General features: G+C 41.3%; 1 pseudogene; it reads right to left on the reverse strand.

Annotated features, from left to right (window-relative positions):
• Positions 1-405: 405 nt before the first annotated feature.
• The window catches only part of LOC104665205, a 29291-nt pseudogene continuing 16180 nt past the window's right edge, over positions 406-13516 (reverse strand).

Here is a 13516-nt window from a genome sequence, read left to right on the forward strand (position 1 = left end):
CCTAGAACTTAAAGTACAATATTTAAAAAAAAAAAGTAGTTGGAGTCTTCAATACCCTACTCCCAGTATTAGATAGAAGAACCAGAAAGAAGATAAGTAAGGAAATAAAGGATTTAAACAACACAGTAAACCAACTAGATACAATGGGCATATACAGAACACTATGCTCAACAACAACAGCATATACATTCTTTTCAAGTGTACATGGGACATTTTTCAAGATATGTTAGGCCACAAATTGTCTCAATAGAATTTATTTATTACTGTTATCACTACAAATTTTTTTCAGAAACCCATCTTCGTGAGTTTTTTGTTGTTGTTGTTTTAAAAAAAAATTCCCCTTATGAACTGGTGTGGTCAATCAACCACAACTTTCTAGCAGACATAAGGTAAAAATGGCATGGCTCAGAATCGCCCAGATCTTTCATGATCTCTCGATGGCCTCCTGTCACGCTGGCCTCCGCCACCACCTCCACCACCGCTACGGCTACGGTCTCTAGACCGAGAACTATGCTCCAGGGATCGGGATCTTGATCTACGCTTCTTGCAATGGCGCCCATACAGCTCCCACCGCAGCTCTCTGGAGATGGGCTTCAAATGCATGCAGTTGCAGAAGCCACCTCGTGTGCATTCTCCCATCTCATACTGACGGCAGCAGGCTTCTCTGAAGTCGGTCACAGGCGACAGCTCCACGTGGATTGGCTGTCCGTTAAACCAATGGTTATTCAAGTCAATCATAGCCTTTTCCACATCTTCATCACTGCAAAACTGAGAGGTGACAATGTGCTACCAGCCCTCACTCTCAGTGCCTCCTCGGCCTCCGCGTCAGAGTCGGCGTCCACTCTGGGGGTGCTTGTAGGAGCCCTTCAATCCCCCACAGCACCGTGGGAGCCCCTCTCTGGGCTGGCTGAGGCTGGAGCTGCCTCCCTCTGCTTACGGGAAGGTGTAGGTGTGGAGGGAGAGGCGCTCATGGGAACCCAGGCTGCAAGCTGCACTCACAGGCCAGTGCAAGTTCACGCTGGGAGTTCGGGCCCGCACACGGAGCGGTGGGCTGGCCCCGCAGGCCCAGAGCAGTGAGGGGCTTCGGACCTGGGCCAACAGTTGCGGAGGTTGCACTGGGTCCCGCAGCAGTGCCCGCCCGCCGGCTCCGCACTCAAATTCTGGCCCGGCCTTAGCTGCCTGCCCCCGGGGCAGGGCTCGGGACCTGTAGCCCACGGTGTCTGCCCCCCTCCTCTGCAGTGGGCTCCCAGAGCCTCCCCGACGGGCGCCGCCCCCTGCCCAGTGTCCGCCGCCCCCCCACCCTCCCCGTCCCATCCACAGCCCAAGGGCTGAGGAGTGCAGGCACAGCTTGGGACTGGCAGGCAGCTCCACCTGCAGCCCCGGTGCAGGATCCACTGGGTGAAGCCAGCTGGGCTCCTGAACCCAATGGGGACTTGGAGAACTTTCATATCTAGCCAGAGGATTGTATGTGCACCAATCAGCACTTTGTGTCTAGCTCAGGGTTTGTGAATACACATATCAGCACTCTGTGTCTAGCTCAGGGTTTGTGAATACACCAATTGGTACTCTGTATCTAGCTAACCTTGTGGAAGCTTGGAGGACTAGCACTCTGTGACTGTGTCTAGCTCAAGGATTGTAAATGCACCAATCAGCACTCTGTATCTAGCTCAGGGTTTGTAAATTCACCAATCAGCACTCTGTGTCTAGCTCAAGATTTGTAAATACACCAATTGGTACTCTGTATCTAGCTAACTAGCACTCTGACTGGGTGTCTAGCTCAAGGATTGTAAAAGCACCAATCAGCACTCTGTCAAAATGGACCAATCAGCTCTCTGTAAAATGGACCAATCAGCTCTCTGTAAAATGGACCAATCAGCAGGATGTGGGTGGGGCCGGATAAGGGAATAAAAGCAGGATGCCCAAGCCAACCTGCCTCAACCCACTGGGATCACCTTCCACGCTGTGGAAGCCTTGTTCTTTTGCTTTTCCCAATGAATCTTGCTGCTGTTCGCTCTTTGGGTTCACGCTGCCTTTATGAGCTGTAACACTCACTGCCAAGGTCTGCAGCTTCACTCCTGAAGCCAAGAAGACCACGAGCCCACTAGGAAGAGCGAACAGCTGTAACACTCACCATGAAGGTCTGCAGCTTCACTCCTGACAGCGAAACCACGAACCCACCAGAAGGAAGCAGCTCCAGATACATCTGAATGTCTGAAGGAATAAACTCTGGAGACACCAGTCTTTAAGAACTGTAAAACTCACCGCGAGGGTCTGTGGCTTCATTCTTGAGGTCAGACCAAGGACCCACCAATTCTGGACACAAAACGACCTATACGTTCCCCATGAGGTGGTCTCCCAGGTTACCATAGACGTTTATCTCCACAACTTCCCCATACTTTTCCATTTCTGAAAAAACTCCTCAAAAAAATCATCATAATGTTCCTGCATCTCAACATTGCTCACAGCACAAATCAGCAGCAGACTGGGAAGAGTTTTGAGGGTTATGGTAAATGTTCAAGAGGGCAAGGGTCTGGCTAAAGGTCGGTTTATTGTGCAACCAAGAGCACCTGTCTCCATGACAACACGCACCGATTCTGAAATAAAATGAACAGTTGACTTTGTCTTCCTAGGTGCGGAAGATGGAGGCCAGATACTCCGCTATTTTCCTCCTGCCACCCGCTGGAGCCGCTGCCGACACTGTTGCCAACACCGCCCTAGAATTTAGATGTCATACAAAGTATTTTCTCTGACAGAGCAAGATAAATTAGAAATCAATAACAGTAGTAAAACGACAAAAAACTCATAAAATTATTAAAATCAAACGAACTGATCACAAGAGAAATCAGAAAATACTTAACAGATACATGATAATGACCTGTAAGTATTTATGCACCACACCAAAAGTTATGGAATGCAGTGAAAGCAGTGCTAAGGAGGAAATTTATAGCTATAAATGCTTGCATTAAAAAACAAGATCTCAAATCAACAACCTAACTGTAATTTAAGGAACCAGAAAGACAAAAACAAACCAAAACCAAAGCCAACAGAAGGAAGGACATAATAAAGATGAGAAGAGAAATACATAACATCAGAATAGGAAAACAACAGAGAAAATCAATCAAACAAGAAATCGATTCTTTAAAAAGATCAATAAATTGACAAACCTTTAGCTAGATGGTCTAAGCAAAAGAGGGAGAAGAGTCAAATTACTAAGATCAGAAATGAAAGCAAGGGCATTACTAGTGACTCTACAGAAATAGAAAGGATTATCAGAGAGTGCTATGAACAACTGCGTGCCAACAAATTGGATAACCTAGATGAAACTGATAAATTTTTAGAAACACAAAACCTATCACAGCTAAATCACAAATATAAAATCTGAATAAATATATAACTAGCAAGGAGATTGAATGAGTAATAAAAAGTCTCCTGAGAAATAAAAGCTCTGGAACTGATGCACTGCTGAATTCTACCCAACATTTAAAGAACACCAATCCTTCTCAAACTTAAAAAAAAAAAAAAAAAAAAAAAAAAAGGAGAGAACAATTTCTAACTCATTCTATGAGGCCCTGATACCAAAGCCAGACAAAGACACTACAAGAAAAGAAAACTGCAAGCCAATATCCCTTATGATTACTAATGCAAAAATACTCAACAAAACACTAGCAAACCATATTTAGCAGCATATTAAAAGGATTATATACCATGACCAAGTAGGATCTGTTCCTGGAATGCAAGGATGATTCAACATACAAGAATTTACCAGTGTTTCCATAGCAATCTACAGAGTCAATGCAATCTGTATCAAAATCCCAATGATGCTTTTAGCAGAAATAGAAAAACCCATCCTAAAATTCATATGGAACTTCAAGGGACCCTGAATAATCTTAAAAAAGAAGAGCAAAGCTGGAAGACTCATTCTTCCTGACTGGAAAACTTACTACAAGCTATACTAATCAAATAGTATGACACTGGCATAAAGACAGACATATAAACCAACTGAATAGAATACACAGCTCAGAAGTAAATGCTTGCATATATGAACAAATGATTTTCTATATGGGTGCCAGGATCATTCAATGGGGGAAAAAACAGTCTTTTAACAATCGGTGCTGGGAAATATGGATATCCACATGCAAAAGGATAAATTTGGACCCTTATCTAACCATATACAAAAATCAACTCAAAATGGATCAAAGATCTAAATGTAAGACCTGAAAGTATAAAATTCTAAAAGAAAATATAGCACTAATCTTTACAACTGTGAATTTGACAGTGATTTCTTGGAAATGACAACAAAGGCATAGACAACAAAAAATCAATAAATCGGAGCTCACAAAAAATTTAAAAATCTGTGCAATGAAAGACACTATCAAGAGAGTAAAAAGGCAACCTGCAGAATGGGAAAAAATATTTGCAAATTATACGTATGATAAGAGATTAATATCCACACTATATAGAGAACTCATAAATCTCAACAGTGAGAAAACAAAACAACATGATTTAAAAATAGGGCCAGGCATGGTGGCTCACGCCTGTAATCCCAACACTTTGGGAGGCTGAGGTGGGTGGATCACCAGAGGTCAGGAGTTCGAGACCAGACTGACCAACATGGTGAAACCCGGTCTCTAATAACAACATAAAAAAAATTAGCTGGACATGGTGGCATGTGCCTGTAGTCGCAGTGACTCAGGAGGCTTAGACAGGAGAACTGCTTGAACCTGAGAGGCGGAGGTTGCAGTGAGCCGAGATCACGCCACTGTACTCCAGCCTGGGCAACAGAGCATGACTCTGTCTCAAAAAAAAAGGAGGGGGGGAAGAGCTGGGCACAGTGGTTCATGCCTCTAAGCCCAGCACTTGGAGAGGTGGAGGTAATCAGATTGCTTGGGACCAGGAGTTCGAGACCAAGTTGGACAATATAGTAAAACCCCACCTCTATCAATTGCTTGAGCCCAGGAGGTGGAGGTTGCAGTAAACAGAGATCGTGCCACCACACTCCATCCTGCTTGACAGAATTAGACTCTCAATTTTTTCAATAAAAAATAATTTTAAAAGGGCAAAGGATTTGAATAAATATTTTTCCAAAGAATATATACAAATGGTCAATAAGCACAAAAACACATACTCAACATCAGTACTCATTAGGGAAATGTGAAGTAAAACTACAATGAGACACCACCTCAGACCCATTAGGATGGTTGCTATTTTTAAAAATCAGAAAATAACAAGTGTTGATGAGGGTTTAGAGAAGTTGGAACCCTTTTGCACTGTTGGCGGAAATGTAAAATGATACAGCCACTGTGGAAAACAATATGGAGGTTCCTAAAACAATTACATATGGAATCATCATATAATCCAGCAATTTCACTTCTGGGTATATAACCAAAAGAATTGAAAGCAGAGTCCCAAAGAGATATTTGTATACCCTTATTCAGAGCAGTGTTACTCACAATAGCTAAAACATGGAGGCAACACAAGTATCAACAGATGAACAGATAAGCAAAATGTAGTGTATACATACAACAGAATATTATTCAGTCATAAAAAGAAGGAAATTCTAACATATGCTACAATATGGGTGAACCTTAAGGACATTATGCAAAGTGAAATAAGCCAGTCACAAAAAGACAAATGTTGGCCAGGCATAGTGGCTCACATCTGTAATCCCAGCACTTTGGGAGGCTGAGGTGAAAGCATTGCTGGGGCTCAGAAGTTCAAGACCAGCCTGGGCAATATAGCAAGACCTCTTCTCTACAAAAACATGAAAAAAATTAGCTGGGTACGGTAGCACTGGCCTGTGATGCCAGCTACTGGGGAGGCTGAGGTAGAAGGATCACTTAAGCCTGGGGGGCTGAAGTTGCAGCAAGCCATGATCACACCACTGCACTCCAGCTCATGCAACAGAGTGAAACTCTGCCTCACACACATACATACAAATTAACAAAAAAGACAAATATTGTATGATTCTACTTATATGAGATACATAGAATTGTTAAGATCACAGAGACAAAAGGTAGACTTGTGGTTTCCAGAGTCTGTGGGGAGGAAGGAATAGGGAGCTACAGTTTCATGGGTATAGAATATCTATTTTGCAAGATGAAAAGAATTATGAAGATGGACGGTGGTGATGCTTACACAACATATGAAGTGTATTTAATACACTTATAAATGGTTAAGATGGCAAATTTTATATTATATATATTTTTTCACAATTTTTAAATGTGGGAAAAAATGTAATTACCCATGAGGACCAAAAGAATAGAAAGAGTCAAGAGGAAAATTAATCAATTTTGAAACATAAAAAAAAAACTGATAAAGTTTTACCAACCCAGCCTCCACCCTAACCATAAGGTAATGCTAGAGGAATTTAAAGCTGATGGTACACTGAAGGTAACCATAGTAACAATAAAACCTAAAACCAGATCAAATCTAGACTAAATTACCTCAATTACCCACAGAAACAGCCTATGAAAAGGAGAGGCATGCTCATTTCTAGGCCTTCATACTATTTATTACAGTCTCTACTGTTCTACACATGATGTCCAACATTCAATGAAAAATTATGAAACTTAATATGGAAAGAATAGTAAATGATGTTGGGACAACTGAATATCCACATACAAAAAAAAAAAAAATGGACCCCTACCCCACACCATACACTAAAATTAACTTACACTGGATCAAAGACCTAAGCATAAGAGTTAAAACTATGATAAAACTCTTAGAAGATATAGTTGTAATCTCTTCAAAAAAAGATGAACAAAAGGCCAATGAGTACATGAAAAGATACTTAATATCGTCAATATCATTAGTCATTAGAAAAATACAAATCAAAATGATGCGATACTACTCTCACCCACTAGCGTGACTATAAGGTATTGACAAGGATATGGAAAAATGTGAACCCTCATTTATTGCTGGTAGGAACGTACAATGATGGACCACTTTGGAAAACAGTCTACCAGTCACTGAAAAGCTTAAATGGAGTTTCTATATGACCCAGCAATTCTACTCCTAGGTTATACCTAAGAGACACGCAGATGTTCAAACAAAAAGTTCTGCATGTTTTTTCTTTTTCTATTCACAATAGCCAAAAGACAGAAACAACCCTAATATCCATCAACTGATGAATGGATAAACTAAATGTGGTGTATCCATATCATTAATATTATTCAGCCATAGAAAGGATGAAGTACTGATACATGCTACAACATGGATGAACCTTGAAAACATTATACTAAGTGAAATAAGCCAGACATAAAAGGCCACATATTGTATTATTTCATTTATATGAAATGTCCAGAGTATGCATATATAGAGAGACAAAAAGTAGATGAGTGGTTGCCAGGATGGAGAAAGGGAGGAATGGAGTAACTGCTTAACTGGTGTAGGGTTTTCTTTCGGGTGATGAAATGTTCTGGAACCCAATAGTGGTGATAGTTGCATAACATTGTGAGTGTACTAAATGCCTTTGAATTATAAACTTTAAAATGGTCAAAATTGTGATGTTTTATATTTTGTATGTTTTACCACAATTTTTTTTTAGGATTAAGCAATGGTTTCTTAGATATTGCAATGGTTTCTTAGATATGACACTAAAACACAAATAACAAGAAAAAATAAATGGAACTTCATCCAAACTGAAAAGTTTTGGCTGGGCCTGCCAGCTCACACCTATAATCCCAGCACTTTGGGAGGCTGAGGTGGGCGGATCACCATTAGGCCAGGAGTTTTGAGACCAGCCTGGCCAACATGGTGAAATCCCGTCTCTACTAAAAGTACAAAAGTTAGCTGGGTGTGATGGCAGGCATCTGTAATCCCAGCTACTCAGGAGGCTGAGGCAGGAGAATCATTTGAACCCAGGAGGTGGGAGTTGCAGTGAGCAGAGATGGCACCACTGCACTTTAGTCTGGGTGACAGAGCAAGACTCCATTTAAAAAAAAAAAGGAAAATGAAAACTTTTGCATTTAAAGGACACTATCAAGAAAGTGAAAAGATGCCGGGCACGGTGGCACACGACTGTAATCCCAGCACTTTGGGAGGCCAAGGAGGGTGGATCACCTGAGGTCAGGAGTTCAAGAGCAGGCTGGCTAACATGGTGAAACCTTGTATCTACTAAATACAAAAAAAATAGCTGGGAGTGGTGGTGCATGCCTGTAATCCCAGCTACTTGGGAGGCTGAGAGAGGAGAATCGCTTGTAACCGGGAGATGGAAACTGCAGTGAGCCAAGATTGCACCATTGCACTCCAGCCTGGGCAAGAGTGAAACTCCAGCTCAAAAAAAAAAAAAAAAAAAAAAAAAGAAAAGAAAAGAAAAGAAAAAGAAAGTAAAAAGACAACCTATAGAATGGGAGAAAATCTTTGAAACTCATAGATTTGATAAGAGTCTAGTATCCAGAGTATATAAAGAACTCTTAAAACACAACAATAAAAAGCAAATTAACTCAATTTTAAAACAGGCAAAGGATCTGAATAGACATTTATCCAAAGAAGATACATAAAAGGTTAAAAAGCACATGAAAGATGTTCGGTGTCATTAGCTATCAGGGAAATGCAAATCAAACCCACAATGAGATATCACTATACATACCTGCCAAAATGACTATAATCAAAAAGATAGGCAATAACAATTGTTGGTGAGAATTTGGAGAAATTGAACTCTCATACACTACTGGTAGGAATGTAAAGTGAGGCAGCCATTTTGGAAAAGAGCCTAACAGTCACTCAAAAAGTTAAACATAGAGTTTCCATCTAACCCAGTAATTCTACTCCTAGCTTATGCCTAAGAGACATGAAAACATATAGCCACACAAAAACGTGTACACAATGTACATAGCAACATTTTTCATAATAATGAAAAAGTGAAAACAATCCAAATGTTCATCAAACTGATTAATGGATAAAATATAGTGTATCAATACATATACATAGAATATTATTCAGCCATGAAAAGAATGAAGTATTGATTTATACTACAACATGAATCTTGAAATATGCAAAATGAAAGAATCCAGTTACAAAATCCCACATAGTAGATGATTCTATTTATATGAAAATGTCCAGACAGGCAAATTCAGAAAGACCGAAAGTAGGTTAGTGATTGCCAAGTAGTGGGAAAGGGGAATAGAAATGACTGATAACGGGCTTGGGTTTCTTTTTGGAGTGATGAAATGTTCTAGAATTACATAGTGGTGATGGTTGCAGAACTTTGTGCAATCCCTGTATTGTACACTCTAAAGGGTGAATTTTTTATTTTATTTTTTGAGACGGAGTCTCGCTCTGTCACCCAGGCTGGAGTGCAGTGGCACGATCTTGGCTCACTGCAAGCTCTGTCTCCTGGGCTCAAGCAATTCACCTGCCTCAGCCTCCTGAGTAGCTGGGAATACAGGTGCCCACCACCACAGCTGGCTAATTTTTGTATTTTTAGTAGAGACAGGGTTTCTCCATGTTGGCCAGGATGGTCTCAAACTCCTGACTTCAAGTGATCCACCCACCTCGGCCTCCCAAAGTACTGGGATTACAGACATGAGCCACTGTGCCTGGCCTAAAGAGTGAATTTTATTATGTGAATTATATCTCAGTGTTTTATATCTCAAAAATTATACGTCAGTTTTAAAAATAAAAAAAAATGTAATATATCAAAGTTAAACGTCAAGAGAATGAGAAAAGAAGCCACAGACTGGGAGAAAATATTTACAAAAGACATATGTGATACAGGAATATTCAAAATATATGCTTACAACTGAACAATAAGAAAACAACCGGCCGGGCGCGGTGGCTCAAGCCTGTAATCCCAGCACTTTGGGAGGCCGAGACGGGCGGATCACAAGGTCAGGAGATCGAGACCATCCTGGCCAACACAGTGAAACCCCGTCTCTACTAAAAATACAAAAAACTAGCCGGGCGAGGTGGCGGGCGCCTGTAGTCCCAGCTACTTCGGAGGCTGAGGCAGGAGAATGGCGGGAACCCGGGAGGCAGAGCTTGCAGTGAGCTGAGATCCGGCCACTGCACTCCAGCCTAGGCGACAGAGCAAGACTCCGCCTCAAAAAAAAAAAAAAAAAAAAAAAAAAAAAAAAAAAAAAGAAAACAACCAAATTAAACAACGGGCAAATGATCTGAACAGACACCTCACCAAAGAAGATATACAGATGCCAGGCGCGGTGACTCATGCCTGTAATCCCAGCACTTTGGGAGGCCAAGACGGGTGGATCACGAGGTCAGGAGATCGAGACCATCCTGGCTAACACGGTGAAACCCTGTCTCTACTAAAAAAAATACAAAAAATTAGCTGGGCGTGGCGGTGGGCGCCTGTAGCCCCAGCTACTGGGGAGGCTGAGGCAGGAGAATGGCGTGAACCCGGGAGGCGGAGCTTGCAGTGAGCAGAGATAGCGTCACTGCACTCCAGCCTGGGTGACAGAGCGACACTCTGTCTCAAAAAAAAAAAAAAGAAGATATACAGATGACAAATAAGCATATGGAAAGATCCTCCACATCCTATGTCATTAGGGAATTGCAAATTAAAACAATGAGTTACACTACACTTTAGAATGGCTAAAATTCAAAACTCTGACAATACCAAATACTGACAAGGAGGTGGAGCAACAGGAACTCTCATTCATTGCTGGAGGGAATGCAAAAGGATACAGTCACTTTGGAAGACAGCAGTTGTTTACAAAACCAAACATACTTTTACCATATGATCCTACAATTGAGCTCCTTTGTGTTTACCCAACTATGTTGACAACTTACGTGCACCCAAAAACCTACACATGAATGTTTGTAGCAGCTTTATTCATAATTGTCAAAATTTGAAAGAAATTAAAATGTCCTTCAATAGGTAAGTGGATTAAGAAACTCTGGTACATCCAGACAGTGGAATATTATTTAATGCTAAAAAGAAATGAGCTATTAAGCCATAAAAAGACACAGAGAAACTTTACATTCTTATCACTAAGTGAAAGAAGTCATTCTGAAAAGCCTATATACTGTATGATTCCAACCATATGACATTCTGGAAAAGACAGAACTAGAGAGACAGTAAAAACAGAGGTGATTTCTAGGGACTTGAGTGGAGAGAGATCAATAGGTGGAGCACAGAGGATTTTAGGGCAGTGAAATTATTCTGTATGATATTATAAGTGTGGGCATATGTTATACATTTGTCAAAACCTACAGAATGTAAATACAGTGAACTTTAACATAAACTATGGACTTTGGTCAATTACGATGTATGTGTCAATATTGGTGCATTGGTTGTACCAAATATTCCAATCTGATGCTAATGTCGATAATGGAGGCTTTGTTGGGGGGTGGGTGGTACTAGGGGAGGAGAGGGCGGTATGGGAACACTGTATACTTTTCACTCCATTTTGCTGTGAATCTAAAACTGCTCTAAAAAATTGTCGATTTTTAAAAGTTGAATGAACCACATTCTCATAGACAGAGCTTCTTTTTAAAATGTGGGGGAGAAAAATAGAGCTGTATCCAAAAAGTTATGGCTCATATTTTAACAGGTTAAAGTTGAAAACTCTTTTAGGGTCTTCCTTCCTCCACCTGATTTCTGTAGCTTACCTGGGCATACTTAGACACACAATAGATGCTTACCAAGTGCTTGCAGGAAGAAGAAAACAGTAAGACTCCATGGAATAATCTCATGATTTGGGTTTTTATCTTTGTTTCTTCCCATTGCAGTATCGCTTCATCCATTTAGCATTTCTTAGGCAATTAATTATATAAAATAAGTATAATCTCCTGATGACTAAAACATATCAGCTTAAAGTCCTTACAACGTGACAATCTGTACCCCCAGAGCAATCTAAGGGAGAGGCAGGCAGAAGCCAAAATGTCTTATATGCCCTAAGCGTCAGAAGCATAACACCACCATTCCCACCATACTGCATTCATTACAATAGAAGTCCCAAAAATGCAAAGGAAGGAGAATTAAGCTTCACTTTTTTTGTTTTTTTCTAGATGCAGTTTTGCTCTTGTGCCCAGGCTGGAGTGTAGTGGTGTGGTCTTGGCTCACTGCAACCTCCATCTCCTGGGTTCAAGCAATTCTCCTGCCTCAGCCTCCCAAGTAGCTGGGATTACAGGCATGCACCACCATGCCCAGCTAATTTTGTATTTTTAGTAGAGATGGGGTTTCTCCATGTTAGTCAGGCTGGTTTCGAACTCCTGACCTCAGGTGTTCCACCCACCTCGGCCTCCCAAAGTGCTGGGATTACAGGCGTTGAGCCACCACGCCCAGCCTTTAAGCTTCACCTTTTAAAGGATATAGAGATAGCAGTATACATTAAAAATATGCATACATATTTTAAAACCACCACACACGCCTAGACACATCAGACTCAAACTTCCAAAACTCAAAGAGAATATCTTGAAAACAGACAGAGAAAAGACATATTACATTGAGAAGAACAAAGCACACTTCTCACCAGAAATTATGCAAGCTAGAAGAGAATAAAAGGTCATACTTCAAGTGCTAAAAAGAAAAAACCCATCAGTTCAGAATACTATACCCAGTGAAAATATTTCACAAATGAAAGTGAAATACTTTTTCAGACAAACTCAAAGTGACAGAATTCATCAGACTTGCATTACAAGAAATGTTAAAGAAGTTCTTCAGGAAGATGGAATGTGATACCAGGGGGATGCTTGAATTTACATCAAGAAATGAAGACCTACTCCATAAATGGTTAAAAGGAAGCTCTAAGCCACCACCGCCTGCAAGCCAACTGCTTTCCAATTTTGGTTGGAAGGATTACATAGCTTTGGAAGCCTAGAGAGAGGGGTGAGTGCTCCAAACTTGTAAAGGCATCTTCATTTGGGTAGGGTCTCTTCTCTTTTCTGTGACCCAAGGAACTCTTATGGTCATTAGAAAACCTTCACAAAGGGCTTGAATTTTCTTTCTTTCTTTCTTTTTTTTTTTTTTTTTTTTTTTTTTTGAGACAGTCTCGCTCGGTTGGCCAGGCAGGAGTGCAATGGCACTATCTCGGCTCACTGCAACCTCTGTCTCCCAAGCTCAAGCAATTCTCCTATCTCAGCCTCCCGAGTAGCTGGGATTACAGATGTGTGCCACCATGCTCAGCTAATTTTTGTATTTTTAGTAGAGACGGGGTTTCACCATGAAGTGAGCCAGGCTGGTCTTGAACTCCTGACCTCAGGTAATCCACCCACCTCGGCCTCCCAAAGTGCTGGGATTACAGGTGAGAGCCACCGTGCCTAGCCTTGAATTTTCTTTGAATGATAGCACCGCTGAAACTTCTCCCTTCCAGGAAGCGTCCACCAAAGAATTAGAAGATTCTGTAAACACAGACTCCTAAGTGACAGTGTGCTTAACACTCCCCTTCTTTTTTTTTTTTTTTTTTTTTTGAGGCAGAGTCTCGCTCTGTCGCCGGGACTGGAGTGCAGTGGCCAGATCTCAGCTCACTGCAAGCTCCGCCTCCCGGGTTTACGCCATTCTCCTGCCTCAGCCTCCAGAGTAGCTGGGACTACAGGCGCCCGCCACCTCGCCCGG

This window comes from Rhinopithecus roxellana, chromosome 15 (assembly GCF_007565055.1).
Source record: "Rhinopithecus roxellana isolate Shanxi Qingling chromosome 15, ASM756505v1, whole genome shotgun sequence".
NCBI lineage: Eukaryota > Metazoa > Chordata > Mammalia > Primates > Cercopithecidae > Rhinopithecus > Rhinopithecus roxellana.